The 23767-nt window shown below is 43.2% G+C and overlaps 1 protein-coding gene across 1 annotated transcript in view; it reads right to left on the bottom strand.

Annotated features, from left to right (window-relative positions):
• The window catches only part of LHFPL2 (LHFPL tetraspan subfamily member 2), a 126608-nt gene extending 103640 nt beyond the window's left edge, over positions 1 to 22968 (bottom strand). Inside the window, exon 1 of the mRNA XM_054003916.1 lies at positions 22908 to 22968. The gene's annotated coding sequence lies outside the window, so the exon portion shown is untranslated. The remainder of the gene's footprint in view (positions 1 to 22907) is intronic.
• Positions 22969 to 23767: the final 799 nt, after the last annotated feature.

Consider the following 23767-nt stretch of genomic DNA (forward strand, 5'->3'; position numbering starts at 1 on the left):
ACATATCTTTATCCATCAACTGAACTTGTCGCTTCATATAAAGAACAACCTAGAAATTTTCATCAGATGAATTTTCCACAAGACTATAACAGTCAGCATTAGTTTTCTACACTTATTCTACTGTCTATTAACTCAATCCCACCAAAGACAGCCCAATGTCATATACACAGCCTGTCTTTTCCAGCATTTCTATCCAGTCCACCCAGCACAGTTTCCCTGGCGGAAGAAGAGCATGGTTTTCAAGGCAGTACCTACTGCTTGAGAAGCAAAATATTGCTGCCTACCACAGCTTGGTGCAGAAGGTCAGGACTGAAACTACCAATGATGGGACCCAGTGACCATTCCTAATGTATCACTGCCTGCTACCATCAATCTGCTCTTACCTTCTCAGGCAGCAAGGGCACTCTGACTGTTCAGGGCTGACAGCACAGTCACTCACACATCTGTACGTTCAGCTCTCCTCCCCAGCAGTCCATAACAAAACACAGATCTAGCCCATAAGTCCACTGTACAACATTGTCATCACATGTAATCTAATAAACTAGAGACAGAACACTTTTGTCATATTCTAGCTTCTGAAACTTCTCCAAAAGAAAAAAAAAAAAAATTGGTGAGAAAGGTGAAAAGGATGGAGATGTAAATAGCATTAACATAACAGAGAATTTAACTGCTCAGCTTTTCCAGATTTTCTGAATACACTTTCTTTGGCCTTGGTGATTTTAATTGATTCTGTTTATGGTTGTAGTTATTGGACTGGAGCCTGTTTTGTTACAGATTTGTGATAAGCACTACAGTGTCTGTTCCAAATACTGAACAACACTAATTATAAATATCTTGTTGGTTTTGCTCTCTCATTTACAGTTATGCCATTCATACTAATGCCCAAACTGTAATGTGCAGTTAAATTTGCTTCTTATAGAAAAAGCTCAACAGTCGTGAGCAGAGTGATCAGGACAATCAAACTCAAGCGGCAGTTTTGACTTCTCCTAAAGAAGATGTGTAGGTGACTCCTCAGTATCCAAAAACTGAAGTCATCTGTGAGGTGAAATAGGTAGGATACTAAGTTCTGAGAACACTGATTATTATCCTCCTCTAATAACTTTGATTAACAAATGATTAAAGTAAAAAAGTAGTATTTTTGTAATTTCAGATTTAATACAGCTATACTGTGTATCCTAGAAATAGGCTGCACTGAGGAAGCATTCTGAGTTGTGTCATGATGAGAAGACATACTCTGCAAAGCTCTTAAAATTAACAATCTACTGTATAGCTGCATACAACAGCTAAAGACTAGGCTCCGGGACCCACAAGCCCTCCAGCAACTGTATGCTCTCAAATAATTTACAAACAATTAGATGTTCTTTCAGAATTTTAAGACAATTGAAAATTGGCCTGGAGTAGTTACTATTGGAAAAGGGCTTTAACTGTGACTACATTAGCTATGCTGGACTTGGGTTTTTAATTAAATTTCCAGCCCACAATTTCCATTTCTGCACATGCAGAACTAATTTCTTCTCATCTATGTGATCCTAAGCATATATACCATGTATAATTTTGATGGGTGGAAACGAAACATTTCAATTCACCTCCTTTTACCCTTAATAGTACCTCTAAACTTCAGTCAGATCTCTGTGGTACTGCAACACCATCACCGCCACATGGGCCATCTGTCTTTCAGTGCTTTTCAGAAAAGTAATTTTTTTCAATTTTAGATCAACAGATCTACCTAAACTTGAAACCCAAATATACAGCTAAAGGCTGTCTACAGTTATTCCTAGTTATTAAAATTTTCAGCACCAGTTGATGTTATAATTGATGCTGGTATTTTCCTAAAGTGTCCAAAGCAGAATTTTATAAAGGAAAGGAAGATTACGTCTTATAAGTGTCAGTCAGCTGCTTAGGTAACTTTAAAAACACCCAAAACTCTCATCAGCAGGAGCTCAGCACAGCATTATGGGCCTCCATACAACTCCATACAGCTCCGGACAACATTAAACAGTAATTCCTCCTGAAGAGAAAGAGTAGATAGAATGCTTATAGTGTAATTTAACATACTCCAGTTCCTTTTTGTTTTTTTAAAACCATAAAACTGTGTCCTATCACCATAACAACTACAGTTCTCCTGAAAACATCTGAAAGTGTATCTCAGATAGTTCATGATGTATCTGTTATACAGTCTTACCATGTTTTAAGAATTGGAATTTGTGTCTTCAATGCTACATTAAATAAATAAATAAATAAGTTAGTTAAATGAATAGAAATAGGCTTTTGGAAGTGACTGAAAAATATGCCCTGTTCACTTGGTATCTCAAGACAACCTCCCAGTACTGGACACCCTCTCCAAAGCTGCTGACATGCAGACTCAGAACATTCTTCTCCTACCAAAGTCAGATCAGTCACAAAAAACCCAAATAAACAAACAACCCCCAAAACAAGCAAACAAAACCTCCCCAAAAAACAAAACAAACAAAAAACGCCCAACCAAACCCCCTAAAAAGCAGGAAAAAACCCACCAAATGGAAAAAAAAAAAACAAAAACCAAAAGCCCCCCCCCAAAAAATTAAAAAAACACCAAACACAACAAAACAAAAAAATCCCCAAACAGCAACAGGTCTCTTAAGGAAATCTCCTCTCCTTTCACTATTATCTACACCCATTTCTTTCTCAAATGCTTAACACAAGCTTCATTACTTGACTAAAAGAATAATAAATGCAGGCTCTGACGAACTGCCAGGAGTAGGGGACAAAAAAATTCAAGATACTAAAGTGAACGTGCACTTTTTGGAAGCAATTATCTTCATTTCAGCTGAAACAAGACAGATGCTCCTTTTAACAATACAAAAATCAATACTTGAAATTTTATTAAGAAACTGACACCACTTAATTTTCTACTATTCTGGTCCTATCTAAATGAAGTCCAATTTAACATCTACTTTTGCATCATCTGTTATAAGAGAAAAGCAAAGATATTATTGCAGACTGTTTTAGAATGAAACCATTACTCCACAGATCATGCTTTAAATTTTCATGTTAAAAAAATCCCTAGCTGTAATGAAAGACCAACTGATAATACACATTTTCCTAATTGCAAAACAATGTCCCTCAGTTATGTTTCAGAATACCGAAGTTTCTTAGAAGCACTTTTTCTCAACAGCAGCCATACCAGAATATGGACAAGTTGAGGAATTTGTTGCTCCTTTAAAAGTCAACCCATTTAAACCAGTCATGCAATTAAAAAGCCCAATACTTCAACAATGCAATGAATAAAGTAACTGTAAAAAGGGATGAGCTAACTTTGCTTTTACAAACTTTTAATTGTATTCATTTTTTGGGCCACATTTATCTTTCAAAAGCATCAACTGTAAATGCACAAACTATAAATTAAAGCAGACAGAATCACAAAATGCTTCCTCAAATTATGAAGTAAGCGAGTGCCTCATAACTTCAAAATTTGTATTTACCAGGGATAATTAATTTAATGAACCACACTTCCTGGCAGTGTGCCAACCCACCTCTTAAGGAAACACCAGAAGACTGTATGCCTACAAATGCAGCTGGTCACTGATTTAGCTGAGAAGTACATTATGAACAGTACTCATTAATTCATAAGAAGAGATATAGTTATAAGGTTTTGGAAGAGAATGGAAATACCTCAGCTATTCCTTTTGTTCAAAAAATTTCTGCATTAACACTGCCCCAATTTTTAAAGCAGAGGTCATATTTATTTGTTTTGTTTGATCAAATTCATTGCCTATTGGTTACATTTAAAATTTCCAATGACTGATTACATGAGCCATCTGACATCATCACACATTAAAGTTTTCCAGACAAGGAGAATGAAAGGGGTTAACTGTAAACTTACACATCTAAGTATTAACATGTAGATTCTGCATATTAAGATCAATATTCGGAAAATATTTCCACTACAACTTCTAACACAAGTTCAATAATTAATAAACTTTAGCACTAATGAAGCTGAAGTTCATCTAAAAACAACACAAACACCACAAATGGTTCTCAGAAATTGGAGGTAGGGAATAGCCAGTCTGCTCACTCTAGGTCAGTGCAAGACTGCTCATTACAGCACTGCCTTCTGAACAAAGCAATCTATTTAATTTTATTGTATCTGACTAATGCAATTTTTGGTATTTGATGGGAAACAGTTCCAGAGAAAATTATTTCAATACAAAATGTAACACTGACACACAGCTCACATTTTCTTCATTTCATTATCACCTTGCTTCTTTGACCTAATTTCACCACTGTTCAAAAAGGCTATTAAGAGTAGTTTTGTTTTCCTCATAAATCTTCCCACCAACCCTTTGATCCTTTTGACATCTTCTTCTTAATTCCTGTGAGTTAATCAACAACTTTTCCTAACAGGTATGTTGAAATGCCTGCAATTCAAACAGACATAGATGTAAATGGACAAAGAAGTCCATTATAAAATAGGAAAGAAGTCCATTTATAAAATAGGAAAGAAACACTTTTTCTCTCCTCCCCTTTCTTGGTCCCTAGAATATTTTTGCATACAACTGGAACTCGTCTTTTTCATTACTACCTCAAACTCAGATCTTACAGATTTTCCTACTTTTTTAATAGTTTTTAGGTTTCTCTAACCCATTTTCTTTTTAGTTTAAACTGCATAGCTACATAGTACTAAATAATGTATTTCAAGATAAAACTCAATCAGTTTCTTCCCCTTACTTAATTTGGGAATTTGATGCTGAATGAGGGATGGTACTATGATGTCTCTATCTGATATTTTCTTCACAGACTTCTGTCCTGGAAAATCATGAATTAGTTGTTCTGTGTGCCAATTATGATCAAACACTATTCTTTTCATGTATCAAATCAATCAAAATTAAGAGTGTAGTTTTTTGTGAAACTCAAAATACATCTCAAAAATTACCAATGTAACAAACAATCACATTATTATAAATATTAAACATTATAAAAACTGCAACACACAACCATTTGCTTTTGTAATATTTTCCAGACAGTTTAAAAATATAACTATTCACATATTTAAACAGCTATCTATCTTGTGCTGGAACAAACCAATGCGTAGGTGGTGAATCTTCCAGCTGAGCTGCGCAAAAACATTAGTACACAGAAAAATAAGTGAAAGGGAGCCAAAATATCTCCCCTCTACAGGCAGAAGCTCATTTAAGCATGTGAAAAAACATAGTCATCAGGGAAACTAGTTTATCTTCTGTTTCTGAAAGGATATAATAAATAACAGACATAACTACAGTGTGGGCCGTGTTCAGGAAATCTGTGAGGTCTCTTGGACCACACACTCCCTCCAGAAAGTCACACATATTAGTGATGAAGCAACTCACCCACTCAGGGCAATGCTCAGATCACTTACATATGGCTGGAAAGGGAGAGAGAGACATTCACCAAATGGTTACCAGCACCAAGAACTACCACCATTGCCAGACTCAATGTCAGATATCCTAGTGGCATTTCAGGATATAGGAAGACCTACAGGCCTCTTCACAGGCTTGAACTCCTCAACAATCCAATGCAAACAGGAAAAACAAAGTCTTCTGTTGACTGCTGCATTTACTTTTTAAAATTTCAAGATAAAAAGCCCTCAGAACTACAAAGGTCTCTGAGCCACAGTCAGCAACCACAAAAGTGGGTATGGATGATTTTGTGGCAGCCTACAATGGAAAGGAAACCTACATGCAAAGGAAAAGGAAAACCAGCTACTTCCTGATCATGTTAAACTACAGAAGAAGGTATATGAAATTTTTCATTCAACAGCTGCTTCTCCTCCAACTGGCTGACAGGTTAGGTATGTCTGCTCTTTCCAAAAAACAAATGCACCCTATCTTGAAAATAAGATAGATCACACAGGAGTCTTTCAAAAACTTAGCTCTCAACAGATCCATAATCCAGGGGGATGGGCCAACTACTGAATCATTTATTCCACTGTGAGGGCATGTGAACTTCAAAGAAAAAAGGAGGAAAAAAAACCAGAAAAAAAATCAAGCTTCTGCAGCCTAGATAGTTTTATGCTGACTATAGCCATATATAGTTTTCTTCTTTAAATCTTTACCTCAGTCAAACAAAAACACACACACAAATAAAAACAACTAAAATAAATTATGCATGGAGAAATTAAGATTCAAAGCTTAAAATCAGCCCCTACTCACTAAGGACAAGGTTGAGCAGCAATGTTCATTCCTCTCTTGGTTCACAGATAAAGACATTATTAAACTATTAATGGCATGCACTTGTTAAAACAACAGAAAAACATAATTTGAACTAGTTAAATTCAGAGCTATGACTCATCCAGGATCAAATAATCAATTTAGTTATATGCAAAACAAGAACAGTGGCATACAGCAAAGAGATCTTCTGCTTTCTCCTCTCTATGACTACAGCGCCCCACGCACAAGACTCTTCAAGACATCTCTGTATATTAAGCCCTATTAAATGCTTATTTGTTCCTATTTAATGTAATGTGTTTTTTCTTATTCTTATCAATTACAGTTCCTTTAGAAAAAACAAATGTTTGACCATACCTGCTTCGTCTTTAAATAAGAAGATACATAGTGATGTTCTGAGCTTCTGAGGCTATGCAGAAAATCACAGAAAACCAACTTAAAAATAAGCCTCTGCTTTCTAAAAAAGAAACTTTGTACTTCTGAGAATTTGAGGAAGGACACATAATGGTCTAAGTCAGCCTACAAGAAGTAAGTAGTAGATAATTGTGTTTCCCCCTAGACTGCAAATCACTTCACCATACACTGAGACAGTAAGTGCTCATTCCTCAGTTATCAGAACAACTTCCTCCTATGAGTTGTAACAGCTGAAGGCTTTGGAGAGAATGTAGAGTATATTTTACTTTTGCAAAGACGGCTATACATAAACTGCTCTCTTCAGCTGATAAATAATGCCTCAGACCAGACAGACACAAGTCTGATGTACTATTACTACTAAATTTTAATTAACCAGTGCTTCTAAATAGCATTTCACATTATCAGATAGAGAAGAACACAACAGAGCAATATAGCACTGATACTGTTCAGTCCTTCCAGTAAAGGAAGTGCATTGGAAAGAGAAAGATTTGTTTTCCAAATTATTTGGTTTGTTTGACTCAAATCTGAACTTTTCATCCTCACTGGAAGAAAAAAAAATTACTCAATGAATATCTGAGGTCAATGAACAATCAATCAATGATAGCTACCTAGATAAAATACTTTTTTTTTCCTTTTTACAGCATAACTCAATAGCAAAAGGCTAAATGGAGAAAAACCATTACAAAGTTTCTTGGGTTGTTTTGGTTTTGTTGTTTTTTGTTTGTTTGTTTTTGGTTTTGTTTTTGTTTTACTGTTTTCACAGATCACATTTAAATTGTGAGCTTCTCCGATACATTCCCCGAATCTCTGGCAAAGGAAAGAACCTTGCACTATTCTTCAGCTAAAAGACAGTTAGATATCTAAACAGTAGCTTTATGTTACCTGGCACACTTGTAAGTATGCTCAGTTAAAGACAGCTGAATTTTTCTCTGTCCATACAGGAGAGGTGTTTTAGTCCAACAAAAGAGCTGGAAAACCTTATTGCCTAAAAAGAATCGTGTCTTTTATCAGTTCCAAAATACCCAGCTGTAATGCTGTTGGAGTGTGACTAACTGAATTTGGCATAGCTTTAATAATCCTTCAGAGAAGAGAATTCTATTTGCTATATGCAAACACATCATCAGTTCAAATATTTGCAAGTATCAAATGATGATATTCGAACAAAAGAATCCTTCTAGGGTTTCCTACAGTCTATTCTTAAAGCAGTCAGAAAACAACTTTACTGTACTAACATTAATTAACGTTCACTCAATGTGTAGAGATCAGAGTAGTTACAATATACAAATATCCCAACAATAATAAGAGAGCACTCACAGTTATTTACAACAAACTTCAACAGTCTCACCTACACAAACCAAAATGCTGCCTTTCCCTTCCCACCTCCAAAGCCAAACACTTCAAATAAAGCCCACTCTGGTGTGTGAAGCAAAGTGTATGGAGTAAAAGTATGATCAATTTACCCCAACAACAGATGTAGTTACAGACTACAAAGGCTCAGGAAGGAACTTCCTAATACCTGCATGATGCTTGCCTCTTCAACTTAGACTCCACTGCAGTAGCACAGGATAAATCTGGGAAATCAACCACCAGTAACACAGAACAGCCTAATACCTGGCATAAAACACCCTCACTGCCACTATGATCACTGCACAGGCTTTCCACCTCCTGGCAAAATTGCTTTTCCTCATGCCCCAAACCACTGAAGGAAGAACATAAAATTGTTTATTTGATATTACAAGAATAGAGGAAACATTTATGGGGTAAAACATGAAGCAGCCTACAGACAAAGTCTGGAGTGAAAACACTGTTAATTTAACCCCCACACTCACTTTGGAAAACCCAGACAAAATGTGTTAAACATATTAATACATGACAGAAAAGTAACGAAGACATGTGCAACATACAGCTGTGTCTTCATTAATGCCAGATTACCATGTGGTACATGACCATTTTGTATGACCACTATGGAATACAAATTTATGCCCAAGGACAAGCACATTTCTGTCAGGTTTGCCTGAGCGCAGGATGCTGCATTCAAGCTGACTCCGCATCAGCTTTAAAGTACAAACAATATCTGTTTAGGTATTGTCAGAGTCACAGAGAGATGAACAACATCTGACAGAGCAGAAAACCTACTAGTATAAGGTTAACATTAAAACTGGGGATGAAAAGTTATATTTACATGAGACATTTGCATTGTGTGGTTATGGGTTTTGATTAGCTTACAAGTGCCTTAAAGATGTATTATTGAATCAACAATCTAAATCAAGCCAGTAAATCAGTGTCTGTAGGGTAAAGAGCAACAAAGCATCCTCCTCCCTCTATACTCCTCTGTCCCTATCAGAAACATAAAGGCATTCAGTCTTTTCTCTAACTCTGCAGGTAATCTCATGTAGCATGTGTTCATGTAAGCAGTTAAAATGTATCTACAGTAGAAGGCAGATGGGCAAAATACCAAAAAACTTTCATATTAAATACAATTTCACACACACATAGGAGAAAATAATTCAGAAAAGCCAAGTTAGGATTACAGACATAGCTGCCTAGATTGCCTAAATGAGACAATATGTATTATCTCATCTGGCAGTTTAGCATGACTGAAATGAAACATAATTTGCAGTTGACGCCAACTGGCAGGAGACAAATGTTCATGGTAATCTTTGTGTTTTATTAAGAAAGTTCTTCTGTGTTAAATTACACAGAAAATGGATTGGAGGCTTTTGGTCTAAAAAGTACAAGGGTTGCAGATGCTACCGTGAGCTGTTAACTCATAGAAAAATGTGTCTTTTCTACAATTTAAAAGCACAAATCTAAAATTATGCCAGGTCAAATAATCTACCCAGTACCTCTGTCTCCAAAAGCAGCCAAAAGCAGATGTCTGGGGAAGAGCATGAGAATAGTGTAATCGTTTAGTCATACTTTCCCCAAATACACTTGTCTCCAATAACTTGCAGCTCAGGGACTTTCAAAGCCAGAGGTCATGCTTATGTATTTAATAATCCCTTACAGACTCCTTTTTCCATTAATGTTGTCCAGTTTCACTTCAAATTGGTATAAATTTTCAGTATCCACAACATCCTGTGGAGTTACACAACTTAATATATATGCATGACAAAACTCCTCTTTTTGCTATTCCAAACCCAACATCTGCAACTTTCATTTTCATGCTCATTAGTTCTTGTACCGGGAGAGAAAATGAACAACTTATCCCTAAGCCCCTCACCACACCATTCATGTTTTTATAAAAATATCATCACATCCCAGTTGTCTCTTCTCCTCACCAATTTAACTGCTGAAGAGAGTCATAGGGCTGAAAAGAAGATCCTCATCATGTCAGTAAGTATGAAGAGGATCCCATTCTGTTTTATTCTACATCATTAGAGCCTCAAGATAAATATATTCTTAACTGGACAAACAAAATAGATGTGAAGTAATGAAAGGTAACTCAAAGAAAAGCAACAAAAATAACTGGTGTACAAAGCCCAGCACCTGTGAGGTGAAAAAAAGCAGGCTATTACAGTTAAAAAACCACAATACATAAAAAATAATTACTTGCTTTGCCCTTGACAGATGTAGAATGAGCAACTGTAGTATTAAATTACTACAGGAAAGGAATGAATTGGATAACACACAAAGAAAATTTTAACATGTCATGATGATGTAAGGGAGGCCAATGAACAAGTCACAGATGACAGGTACAGATGATGCTAATCTGAGGCAGAAGAATGGGGTAGATGATGCCATAAGATCTCTTCTAGTCCTATCTTTGTAACATCTTCTTGGGATGTCAGATGGAATCTCTTCCTCTCAATGATTTAACAACATCAAAATAAAAAAGCCGAGGGGGTGGAAGGTTAAAGGGAGCTACAGGGTTGATTGCTCTGGAAAAAAAAGAAGTCACAACCTGCTCACAAATAAATTATTTATTGAGGCCCTTTCCTTGCCCATCTCCAAGGAGCCTCTGGAAAAAATGAGGAACCACCAGCCAAGAGCTGGAGATGTTTTGCTGAAAATATGGACTTCTACTCTCTGACCTTGCCTGCCATTCTTTAAATCTGGTTGGGAAGTGGAGGCATACTATGCAGAATACAGTGCACATGAGTATGTGAGACAGCCCTAATGCACTCTTAAGGATTGTTTATCTACTGTGCAATGCATGCAATGAGCAACAGAAAAACAAGGTAAACTGTTGATACAGGCTAGTCAAACACCAAAAATTAGACTACTCTTAAAGCTCTGTTTTAGGGAGGACTTTCACTCTTTCATGTTAACATGTAGCATTCTTGCAGTAACCAAGCTCAAGAAAGGCTGGATATTTCCGTACTCCAAAATCAGCTGAGATAAAAGGCAAGCTCTAATTCAAGTTGTCAGGGCTGTCATGGAATGTGGTCTGGGCCACTTAGATGTAAAGACTGGTTGAAGGTAATTGCACTGATTTTATGCAGTCATGATCATGACTAATGATTAAATAAACATGTATACACAACACAAACCTCATCCACATTCCTGCAAACTGGATACCTCTACTAAATGATCTACCATCTCAGCAGTGCAATCAGCTGGGCAGTCTGCAGAATATCTTATATGCCAGTTGTCATATACTATGTCTATTAATACCTTTAAAAGCCCCAAAACAGACAAAACCGAGACCTTTGTTAACTCCTTAAACGGGAAACCATACCAGATAAAAACTATCTGGAGAAAAATCAATACACAGAGACACAGAGAGAGAGTGATGAGATGTAAGAATGCATGGAACTTTTACTATCATGCCGAATTCGTCCTACCACTTATGTTGAACTTAAAATTATTTTCTAAGAGCACAGAAACATATCCATAAATATGACTGAATATAAAATTAAAATATATGCTACTATTTCCAGCATGCAAAATAAAAGAATACATTACCATATTAAAACTAGAACTCACATGTAAAATTTTCTTGTAAACTTTAAATTACTCAGACCTGCCTGTGCAGAATGACATTGAGGATTTGTCAGGTGGCTATTCTGAAATAGTTACAATTGCTAAAACTGTCATGATGATCATGAATACCTACTGCCTTATTTTCTGAAAAACATTTCATAGAAGGCTGCAAGAACTAGAGTATTTGCACAAGATATTCTCCAATATTTTTATTTCAAGCATATTTATATTTCAAGCTTATTTCAGTATGTATTACTTATCAGTACTAAACAGTTGTGCAGAAAGATGCTGCCATTCTTTGCACAAAAGAACTCTGTCAAGGTACTCTGTACAAATACTGCTTTAGTTGTCATGACTGTCACTCACTCTCCCTCAGAGGGATGGGGAAGAGAATGAGAAGAGGGAAAATGATAAAACTCATGACACTTCAATAGGTAAAGCAAAAGCCATGCACTTAAGCAAAGCAAAACCGGGAATTGAATTAATGCTTCACATGGGCAGGCCAGTGCTCACCAATCACCAGTACAGCAGGGCTCCATCACAGGTAAAAGTGACTTGGGAAGATGAAGTCATCACTGCAATCTTCTTCTTCCCCCAGCTTTATTGCTGAGCACAATGCTACTTGGTGTGAAACATCCCTGGAGCCAATTGTGGTCAGCTGTCACGGCTGCGTCTCCTTACAACTTCTTGTTCATCCCAGTCTACTTGCTATCAGAGCATGAGAAGCTGAAAAGTCCTTGACATGGTGTGACTACAGCTCAGTAACAACAAAAACATCATTGTGGTATCAACATCAGTCTCATACTAAACCCAAAACATAGGACTATATCAGCTACTATGAAGGAAAATAACTAACTCAGCTGAAACCAGAACGTCAGTAAACTCCTAATATCTGATAGAATATGTGCTCTTATCTGCAACACCTTCTGCAGGTACTTTAACTGTAGGAACAGTAACTATATTTACTGTATATATATATATATATGACTTATTAAACATTAAATAAAAAACCTCACCCCTTTATATGGAAGTATTTTTGGCACAGCCTTCCCTCCACACACTTACTGTTTGCAGATGATGTATCAAAGTAATATGCACATGCTAAGAGACAAAACAAGAGTACATAACCATTAAAGACAAATGTATCTGCCAACATATAATACTGGTGTATTATCACCACCTCACACTTCAGTGATGAGGTCAGGTTTAGGCAAATGAAAGTCCAATGAAAAGTCTGAAAAACTTGTTTACAATGATCCCAGACACAAGCCTTGCAAACTGCAATTCACTGACCTATGTCAACTGATTTGGCTTTCAGATAATCTCCCAGTGAATACTATTGCAAAATCTATAAACACAGATGGCACCAACTGGCACCCTATCTGCAATCTCAGCAGAAGATCAAATAAATACAGAGACTGAATTTATCTTCCCACATCACAGGTAATTCTTTCCAAACAGGTTTAAGGGATCATCACTGAAAGCTGAACCAAGAAAAGTCCTGTCACAGCTAACCAAAGTCTCAACCACCCTGAGAAGTCACACTGCTCAAACAAAACAGATTTAAAAACTGTATGGCTTTTAATAAAGTAATGCAACATTCAATTCAGACCAGGCTCTGGTTATAATTGCTACAATCACAATATTGACCATTTCTATTAGTAAACTCACAGGACTTTCTCCTAAAGCACCCTTACAGAAAAACTTACTTGGGATCAAAAGAATGAAAAGGCTGACAAGCTTCAGTTAAACTTTCAGGTAAAGTATCAGTTGTACTATTAAGGCATAGTATATTATTTTATGTACAACACTTACTGCTATTGTTCTGGAACAGAATGACAGCATTGATACTTATCACTGAATTTCAGAAATTATGTACAAGAAAGGCATATAATGTATGCAATGCCAGGTGTCAGCAAGCATGAAGATCACTTAGTCAGCTCTAAAGCTGCTACTGTGTGTATAATTAAAAGCCAAAACATATTCATCAGTAAGATGTAAGATACCACATAGAACACTCCAGTCCAAAAATACCTTCACCACCTTTAAGATGACATTAAGACAAAGAAGTCTGAAATACAGCAGTGACACCAATGACAAAGGAGACTATACAGCTGCTTCAGCAATATTGCTTCATTGATTGTTTCTCTAACAATCTAACAGCACTAGAAGCTGTTAAAGGTGAAAAGATCAGCTAAATTAAGCCTTCCTTGTGTGTCTGGGTTCATTATAGTACTCTCAGTGGCTGCAACACAAAATTATGCTTTCTTCAAGACATTTTTTGCTCTTTTTATAGTATTTCATTCTCCTGGTTTATCATTTAGTTCCTGTGTTTTCACCATGGGCTTCAGAGACACCATTAAAGAAATCCCAACCAACAACATCTAAACCAAAATACATAAGAAATATTTTAGGGAACAAATTTTTGCAGCATTCCTCTCATGCATCAATGTCTCAAATATTCTGGATTCTCCTTTGAAGAACCCACATCTAACTTAACTATAGAGCTCCAAGCTGAAAAAATGAGAACCAGAAGACAATGAGAGCTGGAGAAACTAATCTTTATCAAAAGACCACGCTTTTTTTGGTTTTTTGTTTGATTTTTTAAATTACATTAGGGAATCAGAAACTGGAACCTATTTGTTGGGGAAGATGAAATAGCAAGGCCCTATAAATATGATGGCCTGGCAAAAGAGTCAGAAGATACAGATACTGAGATGAAAACAAGGTTTGAAATACCAAACCTTAATCACTGAGCATCTCGAAAACAATAATATAGCCAAGCTGAAAGCAATCCCCCTTTCTGATGATCTAAAAGGTCAAATGGAATGTTCTGTCTCACCTCCCAATGTATGGTTCATCCCATACCTGTAACCCTCCCCTGAAGTATCAGGTATCTGTAACCCCATTGGCCCAAGTCCTGTCCCAGCCCACCTTGAAGCCCCCTGATAAGGTGTGGCCGAGGGACCGGACGCTCTCTTGGACCTTCCTGCTGGGACGCCCACCTGGCACTCTCTCTCTCTCTCTCTCCCTCTCTCTCTCTCTCTCTCTCTCCCCCCCGCTCTCCCTGGGCCTGCCACGAGTTGCGGCTGGCAACTCTAAGCAGGGCCCTTCAAAACCGTATGCTCTGAAGACCAGGCTTCAGAGATCCCTCCTCACCACACACCCAAACCGTCCTGGAGCCCAGCAGTCCCCGCAGATTGGCGCCCAACGAGGAAGACCGACCCCCACAGACCGGCAACCCCACGTGTCTGAAGACCTCTTCAGCTTTTCTACCTGTGGGAGACTTCTCCATGGATGGTAACTAAATAACCAGTTGTAGCCTCCTAATCGGTGTCGTGAGCACGGCGTATGGTTGCTGAGCAGCGTGAAAGCCGGAGCTCTATAACTTTGCCGAGGCAATCCTCGAGCACGGGAATTCGTTACAAGGTAGCGAGTACCTGTAGCTCTCGGAGGAATTCGCCTGGCAATCCTCGAGCATAGGCGGCTGCTGCTGCGCGGCAGCTACCTAGAGCTCTCTGAGGAACCTCGCCGTGGCACCCCGCCACGTGCACCGAGCACAGGCGAGCACTGCTCTGCACTGCCCGCACTGAAGCTCTGAGTGGAGTCTGGAGGCCCCGAGCACGGAAAGACGTTCCTGAGCGACGCCTGAAACCGGAGCTCTGAGGGGGACCTCAAGCAGAGTCCTGAGCGCCGACTGGAGTGCCTGGCCAGCCCCCCACGTCGGAGTTCTGAGTGAGGACCCTGCCCCTGTGATATCGAGGTGAGCTACACTGGTGTAAAAATGGGCACAATGCCACTCTGCCCCTGATCGGGATCTCTATAAGGAACTTAAGCATTCTTTACGCTGCAGTAACAGTACTTTACCTAAGCAAGAGCTAAAAAACCTTTTAGAATGGACTCTAGTTAACTTCCCGAATGCGGACTGTTCAGCCGTCTTTACCAGAGACTTTTGGGACTCAGTTGGAAATAGACTCTTTAATATTATTTCACGCCGGGATTTGACTGGCGTTCACCTTCTCCCGGCGTGCAGAGCATTGGTTGAGCTCTTTGCTGCACAGCAGAAGCCCGCGGCAGGCGCTCAGCCGGACCACGCTGTCCCTGAAAATCCCCTCCACGCTGCCGCAAGTCCGCAGCGGGGCACACCCCCCGCCTCCCCCCTGCGCCGCGCGGCTGCGGCGTCCGCGGCCCCTCCCCCCGCCCTTGCAGTCGCGGCGTCCATTGCCCCAGCCCCCCCACCGGACCCCGCGGCCCCTCCCGCCGCTCCCTCCATCCCCGCACCCCCCCACTCCGTTCACCCCTGCCGTTCCGGTTGCCGCGGTTCGCCCCCCCCGCTCCGGACCCATCATGTTGGGCCCCTCCCCCGCCTCCGCCCCAGCGAGCCCGCCCAGCAATGTGATCACGGTAACACCTCCTGCTGCTGGCACTGCACCGGCCCCGCCCCCCCTTCCCCCGCGACCCCGGCTGTACCCCCCCCTCCCCCCCGCGAGTCCCGCCGCTCCCCCAGCCATGTGCTGTGCGTCCGTAGCTGCCGCCATCGCCAGCCTCCTACAGAGCCACACAACCACGCTTTTGCAAGCAGCAGGTTCCCCTCGCTGCCGCGGCGCTGGCGCTGCCTGACATCCCGCATGCACCTGCTGTTTCTTCGCTGCCGCTGCCTTTCGCCGATTCCGGATCTACCGTGCTGACCACAACAGCGTCTTTTGTGCCGCGGGACGGAGCGGTCTAGCCCACCAAGCCGCCCCGCGCCTCCCACGCTGTGGCTCCCCCACTGTTGTCACTACCCACATCCGACATCCCCAGTCCTATGGTCCTGTGCCTCCCCGACCGCCCGGTCCCTGCCCCAGCCCAGCTTGTGAGCTACCAGCAGCTGAGCTCCGTGGCACAGACACCGGCTGGCCCTCCACGCCCTGTCCCCGCTCCGCGGCGATCCCTAGCCAGCCCTCCCGTTCCTGCCACCGCTGCAGCTACGCCGGGGACCACGGCCACCACCGGGATCGCGACAGCAGCCCAGTCCTCTGCCCCTGCACCCCCCAGTGCACCCCTGCCTGCGGCGCCGCTGCCGGCTCGGAGCGCCGCGGCGCCGCCGCGGCCCGACCCGCCCCCATCGCGCAGTGGCGCTCCGGGGCTTCACGCCGCAGCGCTGCCATCCCCTGCGGGTGGCAACACCCTGGCATTCCCTTCTGTGGCCACAGACGCGGTCCCTGCTGCGCTCCCCGAGGCGGCCGCCATGATGCCTCACCACGCGGATCCCGTGACACGCCCCCCGCATGCGCAGTCCCTGTGACCCTCGGAAGACCTGCCTCACACCGCGACACCGCCGCCCCCCCCATGCCGCCTCCACCACGCCTTTGATCCAGCCTCCCAGTTCCCACCCACTCCATGCTGCAGCCTACCCCCAGCCGACATCACTGTGCCCTCCCACGCCAGCACCATCGCTCCCAATTCCAGCCACAGGACACCAGCCCGTGCCACCACAACTTCCGGGTTTACCGCATCTACAAGTGTCTCCGCCCACACCACCACCCCAGCCGGAGTCTGCTACGGCCTCATCACAATTAGCCCCCACTGCAGCGCGCCTCGCACAGCCTCTGGAAACCCCAACGCTACAGCCACCAGCAGTTCCTGCGCAGCCGCAGCCTCCAGCTGCCCTTCACCTGCCTCCATTGCCACCGAGTACCGTGCCTCCTCCCACCGCGTCCCTGCCGCTGCCACCGCATCCTGTACCTGACCCAAGCAGGACTGGACTACAACCAAGCACACAAATCGTGCAACGAGAAGGGGGAGGATTGAATGTGACAGCCACTTTGACAAATACAGGACACATAGAGAACTGTATTGCATTTCCAAATGCCAGCCCTCTTAATGCTGAAAAGTCACCAGCATCAATCGCAAATTTAGAAAATCCCCAGAAAAGTTTTGATAATCTTCAACTGACAGACTGGCATGAAATCACACGTGACATTTGCAAAGAGGAAAGCCTAAACCCTATAGCACTGCCTGTGATATTCAGCCAGCAAGCCGGTGGGCCCAGAACTTGGACAGCTATCCCATCTCATGAGGTGAAAGAATTGCGAAAAGCAATAAAGGACAATGGTATCTCCTCTCCATATTTTAGACAACTGCTGAAAAGTACCCTGGAAGGACATACACTCACACCAAATGACTGTAAAAATCTTGCTGGTATAATTCTTACAGACTCACAGTATATACTATGGGAACTTAAATGGAAGAGACTGCTTACAGGGGTACTAAACACTTATAGACAATGTACTGATGCAGACCTTCGTGCCCTCACCCTGTCTAAGCTAATAGGTGACCCACCTGATGACCAGAATGAAAATCAAGTGAATTTACCCAGAATGGTGTTAGATGACATCAAAAAGATGGCTCGCAAAGCTTTTTTGCAAGTTCAGCCTGCAGGAAGTTTTGAAAAAGCCTACAATCTAATTAGTCAAGAGTCATCTGAACCATTCACCTCATTTGTGGACTGGGTGATCCAAGCAGCAGAGAGACAATGTGGCGATGATATAGCCCGTCCAATAGTGATACGGGACATCATTGAAAATAATGCAAACGTGGAATGCAAGAGAGTCATCAAAGCCCTGGGAAAAGAAAGACCTACAGTGCCTGAAATGATTGATGCCTGCAGCAAAATTGGGAGCCCACAGCACGTAGTAACAGTTCGAGTAAATGAACTTGGAGAAACTCTGGGAGAGAAAATTGAAAGGGTTCTTACAGCACAGGTCCCAGCAAAGAACGTGAAGCCCACTGACACCCTCACATCAGCCAGCACTTCCACAAGTACAAACCAAGAAGCAAGCACCCAGACCTGAGCTGCGCAGAATCATCAGGAGAAAGTGATCTGCCAGGAACAGCTCAAGAAAAGAATGAAGTTTTATCGTTTGCGCGCGTGCATGTTGCTTTTGTTCTTTTGTTTTAGTTCTTGTAGTGAAGCTTTACCTGTAAGTCAATCAAATACGAATGTCTGGGTTGCTTTAGCCAAGTCTTCAGGCTCTGATACCATCTGTCTATCCATCCTGGCTAGACAATTTGTTTGATGGTTGGAGCTCTGCACCCTGGCTAAAGGAACTCTGTAAAGTAGGTTTGATTATTCTGATAGTGATAATTGTAGTTTTAGTAGCAGTACCCTGTATACTTCAGTGTGTGCAGAACATAATGAGTAAGACAGTACCTAACATCTTAGTTGTTCATCAGAACGGGGGAGATGTTGGGGAAGATGAAATAGCAAGGCCCTATAAATATGATGGCCTGGCAAAAGAGTCAGAAGATACAGATATTGAGATGAAAACAAGGTTTGAAATACCAAACCTTAATCACTGAGCATCTCGAAAACAATAATATAGCCAAGCTGAAAGCAATCCCCCTTTCTGATGATCTAAAAGGTCAAATGGAATGTTCTGTCTCACCCCCCAATGTATGGTTCATCCCATACCTGTAACCCTCCCCTGAAGTATCAGGTATCTGTAACCCCATTGGCCCAAGTCCTGTCCCAGCCCACCTTGAAGCCCCCTGATAAGGTGTGGCCAAGGGACCGGACGCTCTCTTGGACCTTCCTGCTGGGACGCCTACCTGGCACTCTCTCTCTCTCTCTCTCTCTCTCTCTCTCTCTCTCTCTCTCTCCCCCCGCTCTCCCTGGGCCTGCCACGAGTTGCGGCTGGCAACTCTAAGCAGGGCCCTTCGTCCTTTACAATAAACCGTATGCTCTGAAGACCGGGCTTCAGAGATCCCTCCTCACCACACATCCAAACTGTCCTGAAGCCCAGCAGTGCCCGCACTATTGAGTATGTAAACAGCACAACAGTCTCTAAATATCTTTTGCTGTGATTTATTTATACTCAGTCATGGATACATACTGTAAGTGTCCAAATGCTATGTATATTGTCACGGGTCAGAATTTCAGATACATTCCCAATCTATTCACAAAAAGAAACAAAGGCAAATTAAAAAGAAATTAAAACCTCACATCTGCATTTTTTTTCCAAAATGCATCACCTTCTGTCAGCAGTGTAACATGAAAATATCACTTTACTTACAAGACAGTAAACCAGTACTTGTTTATAGACAGCTTTCACAGTATCTGGCCACAACTCCTGAGCAATTTTAAAAGGCAAGGGATAACAATACTATTTTTTTAAACTGGGCTTTACAAATGCCCTACATTGAGCTTTATTCCAATTCATCCGTATGTAGGACAGTGATTTTGGAAGAAATTCCTGTCAATTTTCAAGAAAGCTGAAAAGCCAGAAGGGAAAATTCTTTGGTATTATTTTAACAGACTTGTCAACTACAATCACATCAGCAATTGTCTTTGCATCAAAAAAGGGCTCTGAGAATCAGTAACATCTTCCAGCCGCTTGCCACCTCTTTCCTTGTTCCCAAATAAGTTCAAATGCTGACACCCCACAATTATTTATCATGTAGGCAGAAAGCAGAGAAATGGGAACCCCTGAGAGGGAAGGGAGGCACTGAAAACACAGAGGAATGCAGGACAAAGGAAGACATAGCCCTTGTTCACAGGGAAAGAATGTGGACATAAAACAGTTTCTCTTATTGCTACCAGCAGTTAGAAGTGTGAAGGGTCAGCCAACAAGAGGAGCTGTGTATGCTTGTGCCTGGGCACGAACACACGAACACAGTGTGTGTGTAAGAGGCGAGGACAGTTAGGGACAGCAGGGCAGCCATACTCTCACCCTTCCACTTCAAGCTTTAACAAACAGCTCTGAGGCAAACAGCAGCTTCACCAAGGCCTATTTCTAGGTGGAAAGACTCTTCCCTTTTTGTCTTGTAACAAGCTAGGTTTAAGATGCTGAGGGTAAAATTCCCAGAATTTTTTTTTTTGTTTTCTTGCCTGATTTTTTTTTCCTTCTGATTTGTAGAAATCTTACATTAGCTAGGAGCTGCCATTCTGTCTTCAACACATCCCCTGCCTTGCAACCACTACTTCTCTTTTACTGCGGAGCCCTCCAATGGGTACTCAATGTCTAACAGAATAGAATCTTCTGGAAACACAAATTTTGATGAATACTAATTCTTTTCTCCAAAACACTCAGGAAAATAATGAATCCTCCTTTTCATGTAATTATTATTGAAACAGCAATGTCTACACCCTGTGCAAAATAAAACACCAGGTTTCTTGCCTGGTTGCCAACTAAACAGTCACCTGCAGCTCAGTCAGGTTCTGCTGATGCAACAACACATAGCAGTTAATAAGTCATTGTCCTACTGTATTACAGAACACCACAAGCAATCACAGCTACAAGCTAGAACACGAAAAAGGATCATGGCAATTATTGGCTTCCTTTCAGTCTTTGCCAGCAGTACTTCTGATCTTAACTTACCAGCCCAGCACAATCAAGAAGAGTGTCTTAGAAGAGGTGGAGGAACTATGCTTTGATTAAATAAGTAATAAAAATAACTGTAACATTCTTACACAGCAATGCTGCGTCCATTCCCAGGGATTTACAGTCATAAAAGAAAATGACACACTACTACTACTTGCCTGATGTGTGGGTACATCAGCATGCAAACATTTCCCAGAATGCTTAATAAAACCAGAAAATTAACTAAAAAAAAAAAAGATAAAGTGGGCAATTTCCTACATACTGATTAAACCCACTGCATGACTCAGAGGGAGAAATCCTGTGAAGAAAGCAGTGATGTGATTAAAGCTGGAGTGGCTGCAACTAGCATATGGAATGAAAAACTGAGCAATGATCCCATGAAACTGTGTGTGAGATAAAACTCTCTCATCAACAACTATCTTAACAGTCTGCCTATACCCTGACCTAACAATGCATGAACATGGATAAAATACTCAAGAAGACCACAAAGATTAATTTGGATTATATTTTTCTAGTATATTTGATTCAGAAAAAATAAAATGTAATGTCACTGACATTTCCCAGTTAGCCACTTTTTGTGCACAGCATAAATTTAGGTCTCTATGAAGTACTATAAGGACCATAAGGTTTCTGTGACCAAAGCAAACCCATTGAAAACAACAGGGCCCCTTGCAGGTATGAGCTTGAGCAGTCAGAACCCACTGCAGGACTGGGACCAAGGAGACATCTTCATTAAGGGATCTGTAATGGTGCCTAAAAATGTTTCCCTAAGATTTGCCTTTCCCTAAGAAAGGCAAATCTTTTTATTAACATATATAATATTTTCTTCTGGATGAGGTCAGCTGGAGCCCCGTAATTGTGCTCATTTATTCCTATTAATACATTTCTCATTAGGATGCATACATTCACAGCGTCTCGTTTGCTTAGTTCTGGCTTGGTGTAAACTTACTATGATGGTGCAACGCTGCTGCTCTGCTACCAGGTATTGGGAGCGTGTGCACTTGTCTGGACATGGCACTGCCAGCCCATGCTGTTTTACTTGATGTTGCTCCAGTGCAACCACAACTTCAGAATGATGGGATCCAATCTCACCAGTGCATTAATGATGCCTTTGGAGTGACACCTAAACTTCCAAAAAAAGTGCATTGGTAACCTGTGTCACCTACTTCCTGCCTTTCCCTGAAAGGCCCTAAAGGGCCCTGAAAACTAAAATATACACACACACATACACAGAGACACACACATCCCTCCCTCAAAAACTGGCCCCAGAAAACGTCAGCGATGTGAAGGCACCCAGGTGAGCTTTGAACCCTCGCTCCCAGATGCAGCTCGCAGAAAGTCAAGAAGCTCCCGTGCCCTCGGAGAGAGGCTGCAGGTGCCCCGGCCAGGGGCGGCCACGGGCAGCCCGACCCCCGCTACCCCCGCTACCCGTCCCGCACGAAGCCGACCGGGGCCCCCCGACGGGCGGTGCCCCCCCCCGGCCCCGCCCCGCTCCTTACGGCGCGGAGGGAGCGCGGCCGCCCCGCCGCCTCGCGGTGCCGAACGTGTGTGCGGAACGCGGCCAGGCGCCGCGGACCCCCGCCCGCTGGCCGGAGAGAGCCGTGTCCCGCCGGGAGCGACTGCTCGGCAGGACCGCCGCGCGGGAGGGAGGGGATCGGGGAAGGAGGGAGCGAGGGAAGGAGGTAGGCTGGCGGCCGCAGGCGCCTCGCCGGGTCGCGCACTGGGTCCCCGCCGCGCTCCCCGCGGGGAAGGCGCCCGGGTGCCCTCCCGCTCCGCCGCTGCCCCGGCGGTCGCCGGGCGGCTCTCGCTGGCGCCACAGCCCCGTCCCTGCCGCCACCTCCGCGCTGTGCCCCGTCCCGTCGCGGCTGTTCCCCGGCCTGTCCCTAAGGCTATAGCCCTGGCCCGGGAGAAGCAGAAGCCCCGCCGCCTCTCGGGTAATGAATGGAAGCGCAGCCAGTGGTCCCCGGCCTCCCTCCCGTCCTCCCAGCACCGCACAACTTCAGCGGTGCCGCTGCCTCACCGCTGCCGGGCAGAGCCGGCTCCTCCGCGCTGAGGCTCCGCTCTCGCCGCCGCCTCCGGCCCGCGCCCCGCCGGGCTCGCCCTCCTCCGCTCCCGCCGCGACCATGCACCGAGGGAGGAGGAATGGGATCCCGGCGAGGGCCGACCCGGCCGCCCCCAGCCAGAGGGAGGGAGCCGCGGCGAGGGGCGGGGAGGGATGGGACGCGGGCGCCCTGCCCTGCCCAGGACCGGCCCCCTCACACTGACGTCCCCCGCTTCCACACCGCCGGCCGCAGGGAACCGTGCAGAGCGAGGCCAGGCGGGAGCCGGGCCGGGCCGTGGAGCCACCGCGGCCGTGGGCGGGCTGGCGTGCCCCGGGGCGAGAGGCTCTGGAAATAGCCCAAATAGCCGCTGCCCCGCCGTCCTGGCGTTTGAATAACCAAGGGTGCGCCATCTGCCCCGTCCGACAGACAGGCTGAGAACGGACTGGGCAGCACGACTGGCAGTGTCAGGCCCGGTATTGCCTGTTGCACGTCGCATCACAGTCTGCCCCACCGGACCTAGCCATAGTGGATGCATTGAATGGAAAGCAGGAGTGGTAAACAGCAACTCCTCCTGTCCAAAAATTCCTCTTGGTGTAGACCTTCAGAAATACTATTTATATTGCAAGAGAATGTCTAAAAAGTATACAATGCTTCTGTTTTCAAACTTTTCCCCCTCAGAACAAATAATTTTCCACCGATATCCCTTTAAAATCATATTTAACACTCTTCCAGTTTCAAAGCAGCACTCTGATGACCCAGGCTTTTCCAGAACTTTGTAATTTTTAAAGTATCTTGAGATGTCTAATGCCAAGCACATACGTGTCTACAAGCAGTGACA

The sequence above is a fragment of the Vidua macroura genome, chromosome Z (assembly GCF_024509145.1).
Source record: "Vidua macroura isolate BioBank_ID:100142 chromosome Z, ASM2450914v1, whole genome shotgun sequence".
In the NCBI taxonomy this organism is placed as follows: domain Eukaryota; kingdom Metazoa; phylum Chordata; class Aves; order Passeriformes; family Viduidae; genus Vidua; species Vidua macroura.